This window comes from Pavona decussata, unplaced genomic scaffold (genome assembly GCF_977016875.1).
Source record: "Pavona decussata unplaced genomic scaffold, jaPavDecu1.1 SCAFFOLD_96, whole genome shotgun sequence".
NCBI lineage: Eukaryota > Metazoa > Cnidaria > Anthozoa > Scleractinia > Agariciidae > Pavona > Pavona decussata.
The window spans coordinates 1,089,277-1,100,495 of record NW_028145513.1 but is presented as its reverse complement, the minus strand read 5'-3'; the positions used below and the strand labels follow the sequence as shown (position 1 = coordinate 1,100,495).

At 36.7% G+C, this 11,219-nt stretch overlaps 1 long non-coding RNA gene and 1 other non-coding gene across 2 annotated transcripts; both read left to right on the top strand.

The window, feature by feature from the left end:
* The first annotated feature begins 4,535 nt into the window (after positions 1-4,535).
* On the top strand, positions 4,536-8,883 carry LOC146472853 (uncharacterized). The gene is made up of 3 exons (XR_014866526.1): positions 4,536-4,798; positions 6,579-6,653; positions 8,857-8,883. It is a non-coding gene; the product is annotated as an uncharacterized LOC146472853 (long non-coding RNA).
* Positions 8,884-10,302: 1,419 nt separating this feature from the next.
* Positions 10,303-10,374, top strand: Trnag-ucc (transfer RNA glycine (anticodon UCC)). The gene has a single exon. It is a non-coding gene; the product is annotated as a tRNA-Gly (tRNA).
* Positions 10,375-11,219: the final 845 nt, after the last annotated feature.

Below are 11,219 nucleotides of genomic sequence, written 5' to 3'. Positions count from 1 at the left end.
CAAGGAAGTGGAACGTGTTCCTGGAGATACGGAAGTTTCTATAACATTCATCGTCAGAGTAAGTGTCGCATGTCAGGTAGAACCAAGCACTTGCACGTTGCTTCTGCCAAATTGTTCTTTCCACAGTGGAGTGCCCGATTACTAATGCTAGAAGAACTAAAAACTTAAATTTTCGTTTCCGAAGAAATCTTTCTTTCAGGTATATTTTGGTTTCACATTGCTTCAAAAGAGATCGACTTGATTTCCTTCTGGACAGCAAACGCGAAAAATAAAGTAACAATCCATCGTCCGTCGACATATTGCTTCACAAGCACGTGCGGTTTAAACAAAATACACTGATCTACTGATTCATGCGGCCTCAATCATGTCCGGTCCCTAAAATTTCGTCGTGTAAACAGCCCTTACCGTTCCACCAACATTTGGGGACCGGTGCCTATTTTTATCGTAGCCGTTCCCTGATATTTCTCGTATAAACGGTCAAAAATTATTGGATCGGTTCTTGTTTCTATCCGAGCCGTTCCTCCTTTTCTGTCGTGTAAACGCTGTTCAGTTGTATTTAAAATATTTTGGGTGTTTAATGTATGATTTTGATCCCTCTTTGAGGGAAGTAGCTCTCTTAAAGAGCAAAGGAAAAAAGAGTTTGATGTTTGATTAACTGGAATGAAATAAACAAAATATTTTGAGTGCCAGAATCTTGAGACAAATCTTGAGATGCCCTTCAGATGGGTTTCGTAGTCAGGAATTGGCGGCGATAAATAAAGGCAGATGCTTTCAGGAGCATTAGCTGGCATTGCTATCAACGATTTTCAAGGGCGGTTAGATCGGCCAGTTAATCACTCCGAAACTGTTAAGTACGATGCTATCTTGAAGAAATTCGAAGGACTAGAATAAAACTTGTCCTTCAAATTTGAACATTCCTGATTTAAAAATTTGTCTTAACGGCTCATAGTAAACTGCTTGAAAGAATAGTTTTTAACAAATTTTACGAATATCTGGTACGCCATGACTTACATACACGGACACTCACTCGCTTTTTTCGACCTTGCAATTCAACATGAACTGTCCTTCCAGATGTAACCAATGATTGTTATTCTAATATGGACAATAGCATCTCTTGAAGCATATTAAACAGCGTGCTTTTCCTTGACCTTTACAAAAAAAGTTCTAACTCTATGGAGTGGACCTCCTTTTCTTAAAGTGGTTCTATTCTTGTCTAACTGGTCGCATGCTGAGAACTTACATATAAATGGCATTACATTGTATGTCTAATTATCACCCTGTTGTTTTAGGTGCCTCCTCCCCCCCCCCCCCCCCTCCCAAGGTCTATATTTTTAAAGGTCTCTTCTTGTTCCTAATCTAATATATACAGTATATATATTTAGCCCAGCAATAACAAAGAACGACAAACATAGGACTACTACAGGGTGGCCGCCTAATACAGGTAACAAATACAGCGTTGGTATGCACGAAAAATCGGGACTTTAAAATCTGGCCGCTTAACAGAGGGTTGCCGCTTAATACAGGGCCGTTTTATACAGGTTCGACTGTATACACATGCAAGTCTGCTTATTGTATACGTAATAACACGTAATAACGTTACAGATTCCTCATCCTTTCTGGAGTTATATATGTCTTAAGTGCATATAAAGCAAACTGTTTAGGCGAAATATTTCAGTGAGCGCTTAAAATTAATTAGAGCGTGTTTACAAATATGCGCTGCGAATGGCGAATGATACACAAGTCCAACACGAAATGTTCAAAACAATTCATAACTCTGGGAATATTTCTCCTACAGAAATAATTCTACTCTCTAAGTAAAAGTTAACAAAAGAGAATACAGAAAAATAAATGTTTGGTTGTGGTCCACAATATTTCAGTGGGCGCTTAAAATTAGAGCGCGTTTACAAATATACATGCCCTGCGAATGGCGAATGAAAATGTTCCAAACAATTCATAACTGTGAATAGTTTTGTCAATGTTCAAGATTAATTTATCCACGAATCTTTGTCGTATGGCAACGACTTACGTATTTGCAAGAGAAAATGAGGGGACAGAGAGTCTGTCCCCTCATTTTCTCTTAGTATTTGTGTGTAGTTTAAAATGTGTTAAATATGGAAAATTACCTACAATTGTCTGCAAAATTGCATTTAATTTCTAAGCGAATTGTGAGGTGCTTAAGCCAACAGCACACCTGGCAATTTTATACGCCGATCGTTGCGAATTTGCAGCACAGGGTTGAGTGTCTCATTTCACATTTGATTACATGAATTTGCGTACGTACGTACGGTCGGTCGGTCGGACGGAAGTGACGTCATAACCAACCCAAAATCTCTCATACTCATGGGTTTACCAAAATCTCTTAGCTATGGGGCTCCGCGCGCGGAGCTCCGCTATCACGTCTATATAAATGATCAGTTCCTGCTTGTAGTCTATCCTCAAAACCAAGATTGTATGCCGACGATACATGTCCTAAGAGGCCTCATTGGAACCCGTCAACTGCGTCAAAAAAAGGCAAGTCCACTATTTCAGCTCATCCCGGACTTCTGGCTCTTAAAGAATCGTTTTCACTGGTAAACCAGTTTTCATGTCAACAAATATACTAACGATACTCTTTTCCACTTAATTTGCGTCTAAAATGAAATCACAACTAACTAACTTCCGTCTGGAAGTACTTCTAGTTTCAAAATATTAATGATGTATTACAAAGGTAACTTTTATCTAACCAAAAAGCAACCCCAACACACAATTGTTAATACTGAAGACCACAAAAGTTAATATTTACTTTAACTCATGGAAGAAATTTGCCCTTGATAACCGTAAGCCGTGAAAAGCCCTAGAGTTTAACCGTAAACCGTCAAAGCTACACCCAAGTTGAGACCCTCGTCTTACTGTTACTTCATACGATCCTGTAGATCTTCAATCTCAGCTAAACAGTGACCTAGCCAAAATTTAATCCTGGCTTCGAGCCAATAAACTTAAACTTTTGTGAATCGTCATCTTCATTTCAAGATAGATGGACATCTCATAGCCAGGATAAAAACTCACAAATATCTTGGGATTGATATAGACGACACCCTACCGTGGCACTCCCTTATTGACCAGGGCCCAGTTTCTCAAATCACGGTTAAGCTAATCCTGGGTTAACATAAACTTTGATTCAAGTTTAATGACTAATCAATAAAGATTCTTCCAAAAGAGTTTTATCCTTTAGTTTTAATTTGACTTAGATTATTTTTCTTTACCGTTAGCTTAAAATTAGCTCTTGAAAACATTTAAAATAAGCGAGATGAAAACCTCGGCTAATTTTTAATCGGGTGTTAGCGTTAATCGGTTTTCGAACAACCGGGGCCAGCAGATTGTTAAAAAATGGTATCTGGGGGTCTGGCAGTCTTGAAGCATGCAAGGGCCTTACTATCGCGGGATCGCAACTTTAATCAACATTTACAATGCTCTTGTTCAACCGTACTTTGACTTACTTTGACTATTGTAGTCCCGTATGGGGTTGCATCGGCGAATGCCACTTTCAGAGACTCCATCTTCTAATGCAGCTCAACTTTTTTTTTTTTTTCAGCGATTGCCCATTAGGAATGAATAGTTATTTAAATTTAAATGCAAGGCTCGATGTCATGTTAGTAGGCTCGATTCTGAGCACGGGCTCATTTTCCCGAACAGCGGCTGGTAATCGAGCGCTCGTTGGTTATTTATCACTTCATATCCAACGCGGTCTCATGGAATAATTGTTACATAGACTGCACTAAGACTGGAATATTCACTGAGACACGACCAAAACGTTGCCGAGAGGCAAAAAGGGGGCACAGTACTAGTTTCTAAATACTGATTATAAAATACGCTAAGGACGAGAAAAAAAAGCATATTGTTCAAAACTTGAAACCACGACAATAAAGCGCCTGTTTCTTATGGTTGCTGTTATTGGCTATCACGCCCGCCTTTTCCCGCTCGCGTGTTTAAAACATTTCACATCTTTGGCGTCGGAGGTCAAAACATAGAAAATGAAATTTGTGGTATTAGTGGTTAAAATTACGAATAAAATTATTGAGCATAGCTAGCCGGCGTAAAGTTAATCAGCTCTTAGAGGTAAGATTTTTGTTTAGCAAGGTGGTTCAGTTTTTACGTCAAAAGCCAAAACAAGTCCACAAGCAATTGACTATTTTAGTTAAGTCTTTTTCGAGAATTTTAAAAAAGTAAAAATATCATGCCAAAGAAGAGTTTTTAAAAAAAAAATGTTGGCCTGCTCTGTGGTTTATAATTTGCTTTCAGATATAAAATTTGACAAGTACATGTTCCGATCGATCTGATAAATAACCTAATTAGGAAAATTCTGATTCTCACGATTCTTTTATATTCTTTTTAATATTTATCCCCACAGTTTTCCACTTGAAGTCCGACTGAGCTAGTTAAACAGTGTTTTCGATTCTACCTTATAAGTTTAAAAGTATTTTTAGAAAGTGCATTGTCCGGGTTCAGTTTTTGTTACTCTCGGCAAATCTGCGATGGGTACCTTGAGGAGTTGTGGATCGTGGAATTTACTAGTATCTGATTTAACAGCCCCCACATACACGGATAGATTAATCACAGTTTTCATCGTAATCCCGCGTTGAAGCATCATGTCAGCTGTGCTGAGATCCGTTTTGGGTGTTCCGTTCTGTTGCTTCCCTTGCTTTGGTCGGAAGAAAAAATTAATCCCAAACAGCGCCGCCGATAACTCCATCCTTGATGGCTTGTGTGACTCTGAAACACCGAACTGCCCACTATCAGTTTTCACTGGACAGTCCACAAGGTATGATCAAAGTATTAATTCTCCTTGCAGATAACCAGAAGTTTTTGCTCTTACCGGCAAACAAACATTCTCTTTCAAAACCTCGCAAATTCATACCCAAAATTATTGCATTTTGATATAAAGTCAACTGCCTAAAATATTGTTTGTAGCTCGGATATTGGAAATCAATTTTGAAAAGTTTTATTGGGGATGGGCATGATGGAACGGAAAAGGGTTTTTTCGTTTAGTTTTTCTCTTACGAAATCGTATTTTCTTTTATTTACTAAATTTTTCGTTTCTTCCTTTATGTTTGGTGAATTTTTGGAGCTGTTGTTCTATCTTTCTGCAAACTGTTAGCATGCAACGTTTGAGCAAAGTAAAAACGATTTTATCGTGTAGAAGCAATTGGTTGGTATTGTTCTTCGATTTTCTGAGGTCAAACTCTGCTGTTATTTGGGTATAAGGCTCTAACAAATTTGATTCGATTTTGCTCATTCAAGTGTGTATTCCAAGCCCTTTGAAAATCCTATTGCACTAGCTGTTCACCAAGCTGGCCGGCCTAAAATTCGCGCGAAACAAACTAGAGCACCTGGCTGCAGGCTATGGTTCAACTTGCATACCCCGCACCTCCAGGATGCAAAAAACCGAACAAGCAACAACCTTTCTTTATCCAATAGACATACTACTATTTAACTTGAGCTTTGTTTACTCATGCGATAATTTTCTTTACGCTTGGTTTTATTTTGTGAACTGAACAAAATCTCCCACCAATTGAAACGTTATCAAATGTTTAATTTTAACTTTCATTGTCATTAATATTTATTTGCATAAGATTTTGCCGTGTGATCAGTGAAAACCGGCTAGAAATCTGCCCAGAAAATGAAAATAAAATTTAATCCACTGAAGAGTTGAACGTGTCTCGCTTAAGAACTGTGTGGTTTGATCAATAATCCGGGTATACTTCAGGCTTTTTAGTCGAAGGATGGAATAAATTTCATTACTGGAAAAAGATTGCATACATTTTTTATACATACTTTATTGTGATCTTTCTCCGCAAGGGCTTTTCAAAGATAATACTGGGATTAATTCCCGGGTGTGAGTCATATTTTCACATCTTTGTTGTCAGTGATTTCTGTTCCCAGCTTAACTTTCTATGACTATATATACACATTATAAGGATAAGAATTTAGCATAATAAACCTGGTTTTTCTGAGACTTTAAGTAGTGAGCGAAAACGTATGTGTAGACTGTAAAAGCTGCTTTTCACAGAAGCATTCATTTTGTCTATAATGTTTCTACACAAAAGAATATCGAGACTGAAAATTGTCCATTTCTCCCTTTATGGAATCAGTTAGAAATGCAATGTTTTGTACAGAATGTCATTTTTAAAACATGTTTAACTCAATATAATGGTTCAGCTTCAAGAATGACAGCTATTTTTAGTTTAATTTATTTGACTTTTCACTGCGATAAAATCAACAAATCTGAGAAATCTACCGTACCAATAAAGCTGGCGACCGCTCCATTTACCCATGATAACTCTTAGCGTACGACCCTTCAAAATGCTCATAAAAGCGGACAGAAAAGCTCTAAAAGCTTCAAACTAAGCATACATAATGTTATCATTGCAAAGAAGAATTTCGCAATGCTAAAAAAACGCCGGTTGTGCGATTTCATAACTGTTTAGATAAGCTGATCCAAACACAGCCAATCAGGGCGTGCGTTATAATGTCACACGCGTAATACCACACGTACCAATGATCTTGGCACGTGTATTTATTTATTTATTTTCTTTTTTCAGCCAAGCTGAGAAGAAGAAAGTATCTGGTGGCAAGTAAAAGATGACCATCTGTCAACCCTAAGTGGAATTCAAGAAGTAAGTTAAATCAATAAAAGCAATCATCAAACAAGGGTTAAAAGAAGCGCACAGTACAAAGTACATCCGACAAGGAAAATATTATCGAAAGTTCTGCAACTGAATGAATGAGAGAGGGGCGAGTTCGAGTTAACAAGATATTCAAACTTCAGAAGATTCGTTACTTGTTTTCACCAAGCCAAAACTTTGAATTCCACAAAATATATAGACAATAACCTTGATGGCGTGAAAATATGCACAGCGATTTGTCCGTAGATCTGAACTCGAGCTACGCTCTCGAAGACTGTTTACTTCTGTGAGCAGATAATATCCAAGTACAAATAAAGGTGCATATTTTTAAAGCCAATAAAGGTTTTAGTATTAATTATCCTTCAAATGTTTATTATCGCCGAAAGCGCAAGTTGAATGTTGACTTTTAAATGTTTTTTTGTAGCACCGCTTTGGACAAGTATGTTGCTGTCTTCATCTGTTGCGACATCAAAATGCTCTTCCACCTTAAAATTTTCAAGTAATGATTTTTGTGGCACTGAAGCAAATCAAAGTTTGGAACTTAGGTGTAATAACTTGAGAAATATCATCTATCATCTGATATTTCTAAGTTTTTTAGTTGGAACATATTGCGTCACGTATCTTATTTTGATCAATCACAGGCAAACAAATATATTTGATGGATTATGCGTATTGGTATCCCTTTTTCTCCGACGCAACTGTCCATCTCTTGAGCCACCTCGGTTTTTGTAGTCGACAAGTCGTGGGCACGAGATTTAGGCGTTATTTATTGGTTGTGCCTAGAATGGATACTCCTAAACAAGGCTGGACATCTTATGATGATTATGATACGTCTTGGAGTAGACAAGAATTTGTTAGGCACAGAACTGAGAGAATAGAGCTCCATTTAAAGGGAACCTCTGCTCCTTAAACAATTTTAAGCACACTTGAATGTTATTTCTACTTCTTAAACTAAAATTTAGAATTTAGATACTATTTCCAACAATTTTCCATCCATTTACTCATCCCCTTCATGAACTGCTTCCACCCCAGAGATCAAGAAGCGGTAGGGAAAGGGCGACACCCTTACATCCTGCCATGCACGTGTCAGAACTGAACGTCATAAACGCTGTTTCGTGAATAGATGCCTTTTCAATTTTATCTTACTGTCTTTGCACATTTGTCAATAGTTTGTGATTAGATCTTTTTTATAGTAGTTAGTTATATGAAATTGTAACTCCAGACGTATGACTCTGGGCATGTTTCTTTTGGCATTTGTTAATAAAGAATTCATTCATTTGTTTTCGGAGCAGAGGTTCCCTTTAACAACGTTTAGGCACTGATCTAAATTTTTTAGACCTATACACTGATTTGAAAACGGTTAGCTGTCATTTGTTGTCGTCGCTAACTCTGTCAAAAAAGTTAAATTTAATAAGACGTTTAGCTTTCAAAGAAACTGCTTTGCTACGTCGGTGGGGAATAGGAACTAATGTTTGGTTTTATGAACAAGGTTGATAATGTAATTTGGCCACACGGTAAAGAGATTCGAGTGTTAGAATCTAACACTCGAATCTCTTTACAATGGCCAAATTACCTTACCAACTCTGTCCATAACGATAAATTACTCTGTTCGTCAGCCTAGCCCTAGTCAGTTGGAAAGGAGATATGAAGCTAATGACCCGGACTCGAGGCATACACTATTTTGATTTTAACTTTTCTTACTGTTATGTTTGAAATGCGTTTTCTGTTCTGTAAACATCATCAGTTGTTCAACCAGTTTTTCGAGTATCCTTTCTGTTAACAACCGTTATATATTTGACAAGTTGGGTGTGAGAAGATTGAACCAATTTTACATTTCTCATAGCTTACAAAAGAAATTAACGGGATTGTCAGTGCTTAAGGGTAAGACCTAAGACGTCATTGGAGAAATGACTGCAAATACCTTGACTTTAATTTTTGGTTATTAACTCATTTCTTCTTCTTCTTCTTGTTCTTCTTCTTCTTCTTCTTCTTCTTCTTCTTCTTCTTCTTCCTCCTCTCTTCTTCTTCTTCTTCTTCTTCTTCTTCTTCTTCTTCTTCTTCTTCTTCGTCTTCTTCTTCTTCTTCTTCTTCTTGTCAGTCTGTGTTGTTGTTGTTGCCGTTCTTCTTCATTTCATTCAACACGGTAAAACCTTTAAACTCGTACTTTGCTCATGATCGTCTTTCTCTTTTACAGGTTATCCTGGAACCCTCTCTCATATTGATTATTGATCAAGAGGATATTTATGTTGACGTCAACACTGATTAAAAACTTCAAATATCAGTGGTATGATTAGCTAATATGAAACTTTCTTAATTTTAATTTAGACAGTCATTATTTTTTACTTAACTTATTACACATTAATTATTGGTATATCTTTAAATTATATTCTGTAAATATATACTAATCAACTGCACTACCCGCCTAGATTAGCCTATGCTATTTGCGGGCTAGTGCATTCTTGCCTTACCTTCGTGAAAAATGTGCTTTAATAAATTGAATTGAATTGAATTGAATTGAAATTTACTTAAAAAAATGAAGAAGATTATTTATCTCACTCTAAAAGTGCATGCTTGGACTACAACACTCAAAGTTCATTTGAAACTGTTTACAAACTAAATTCTTAGAGTACAGTGAAACTACTTAATCTGAATGTAAACTGTGATAAACTACTGTGTGTCCCGGATAAACAGTAAGCGTCCTGAACTTATTAGCTATGTGCTCTGTAACTTATATTTAGTTTGAATAGACTTTCAGAGTAGTGTAAATTAATGAAAATCTGAATAAGTAGAAATAAACAATCGATAATGGGGAAAAGATAAATATCAATTACTTAAGTACATGTTGGAGTAAACAACTGTTAATTACTACTATATAGTTACATAACCTGTTCATTTGCAATCTCGGCTCAAGCCTAGTCAAATGATAACAATAACAATCATCATCAATATCATAATCATCTTCATCACCATTGTCATCTCAATGTGGGTGCAAAAAGCGAGAACAATTAGCAAATAAAGGTCAGAAAAGATATATTGACAAAGTAATAAATAAAAAAAATAATAACTAATTTCAAGCTAGCTTACTTATATCTTTCCCCGTGAATGCCATTTTGCAACTAACTGCCATCACGTTAAGAGGTTTTCGAAGGCGTGATTATGAGATGTCAGGGTCGCATTAGAATGTATACAAAGCAAATCTGAAAAGACTCCAGGGAAGGCAACAGGCAAATGAATCCCTATCAATTTTTTCGTTTCGTTTTCCTTTTCTTCTCAGTTTTCTTTTTTTCACCTTTTGGTAGGCAAAGCAGTACAAAACGAAGCATTGTATAAGGATGGCTTCAAGGAACAAAAAAGAAAAACAATTATAAGCAGTACCGAAACTGTCTGGTCCCACACAAGCACGTTTTCGTTTACAATTAAAACTAATTAACTTTTCAGTTTACACAATTTTAACCTATTCCTTGTATGATGGGTGAATAAGTTGTCACTGAACTTGTTCAAAAACTGGAACGACAAAAACTTCACAAATTTTTCCTTACACGCGAGAATATAACACTTATCAAGTGCAGACTCGTCTAGGAAAAAATTGTTCGTGTATAGCCAGCCTTTATGGCCACATTTTGGGCAGCTTATGTCGAATGCGTCGGTGGTATAGTGGTGAGCATAGCTGCCTTCCAAGCAGTTGACCCGGGTTCGATTCCCGGCCGACGCATAGTTTCTTCTTTTATTTTTGTTTATTTTTTTTATATTGCATTTTTCATCTTGAAATTCCTTTTGCCAAACTACGCGTCCAAGAAAAAAAAACGTTTTAACTTAGGCTCGACAATAGGCTTGCACTGTAGTTATTTTATTTCTTTCTTAAGACAAAGGTGATGTATCTTGCACGTATTGATGGTTAGTTTTCATGTGATGTCATTAAAATTCTAAACCTTAAACAAAGACCAACACAAATCTGCTCTTTAAACGTCTTCTCTACAACAATAGGTCAAACCTTCAAAGATAATTTCACGTCCATCCATTGCTTGTTCCTTGCTTCCCTATGGAAAAAGGACATTTGAAATTTGATGAAATTGGTGGCAGCTCGAAACACAGAGATTCTCAAAACCGCGTCCGTAAGCCAATGTTTTTCTGTGACTTTTTCATTGTCAAGCTTGATAATGATGCCAAGATACTCTCTGATGAATTCTGAAGAGAAACTAGGAAAATGGAGTTCATTGCCTGCTTGGTTGTCTTGTTGCAGTCCTGAAAGAGGGACACAACATGAGAATTATTTTCTCGATAACATTGTTATGAAGAGAACTATATAGAGCCAGAAATTGATCTAGCTGTTTCTTTTCCCCTATCGTTTAACTCTTTCGTTTCTGTATCTTGTTCATCGAACTCAAACTCATTCTATCATAGTGAGGAAAACTATGATAGTATGTCAACATCTGATTTCCTTTGACAAAAATGACTGCCAAGATCTTGTTGCCATGAACATCACGTCATGAAATTTTATACCAAATTGTTGCCAGACTAATTTCAGGAAAATTCACAAAGTTTGATGGTGTCTGCTTA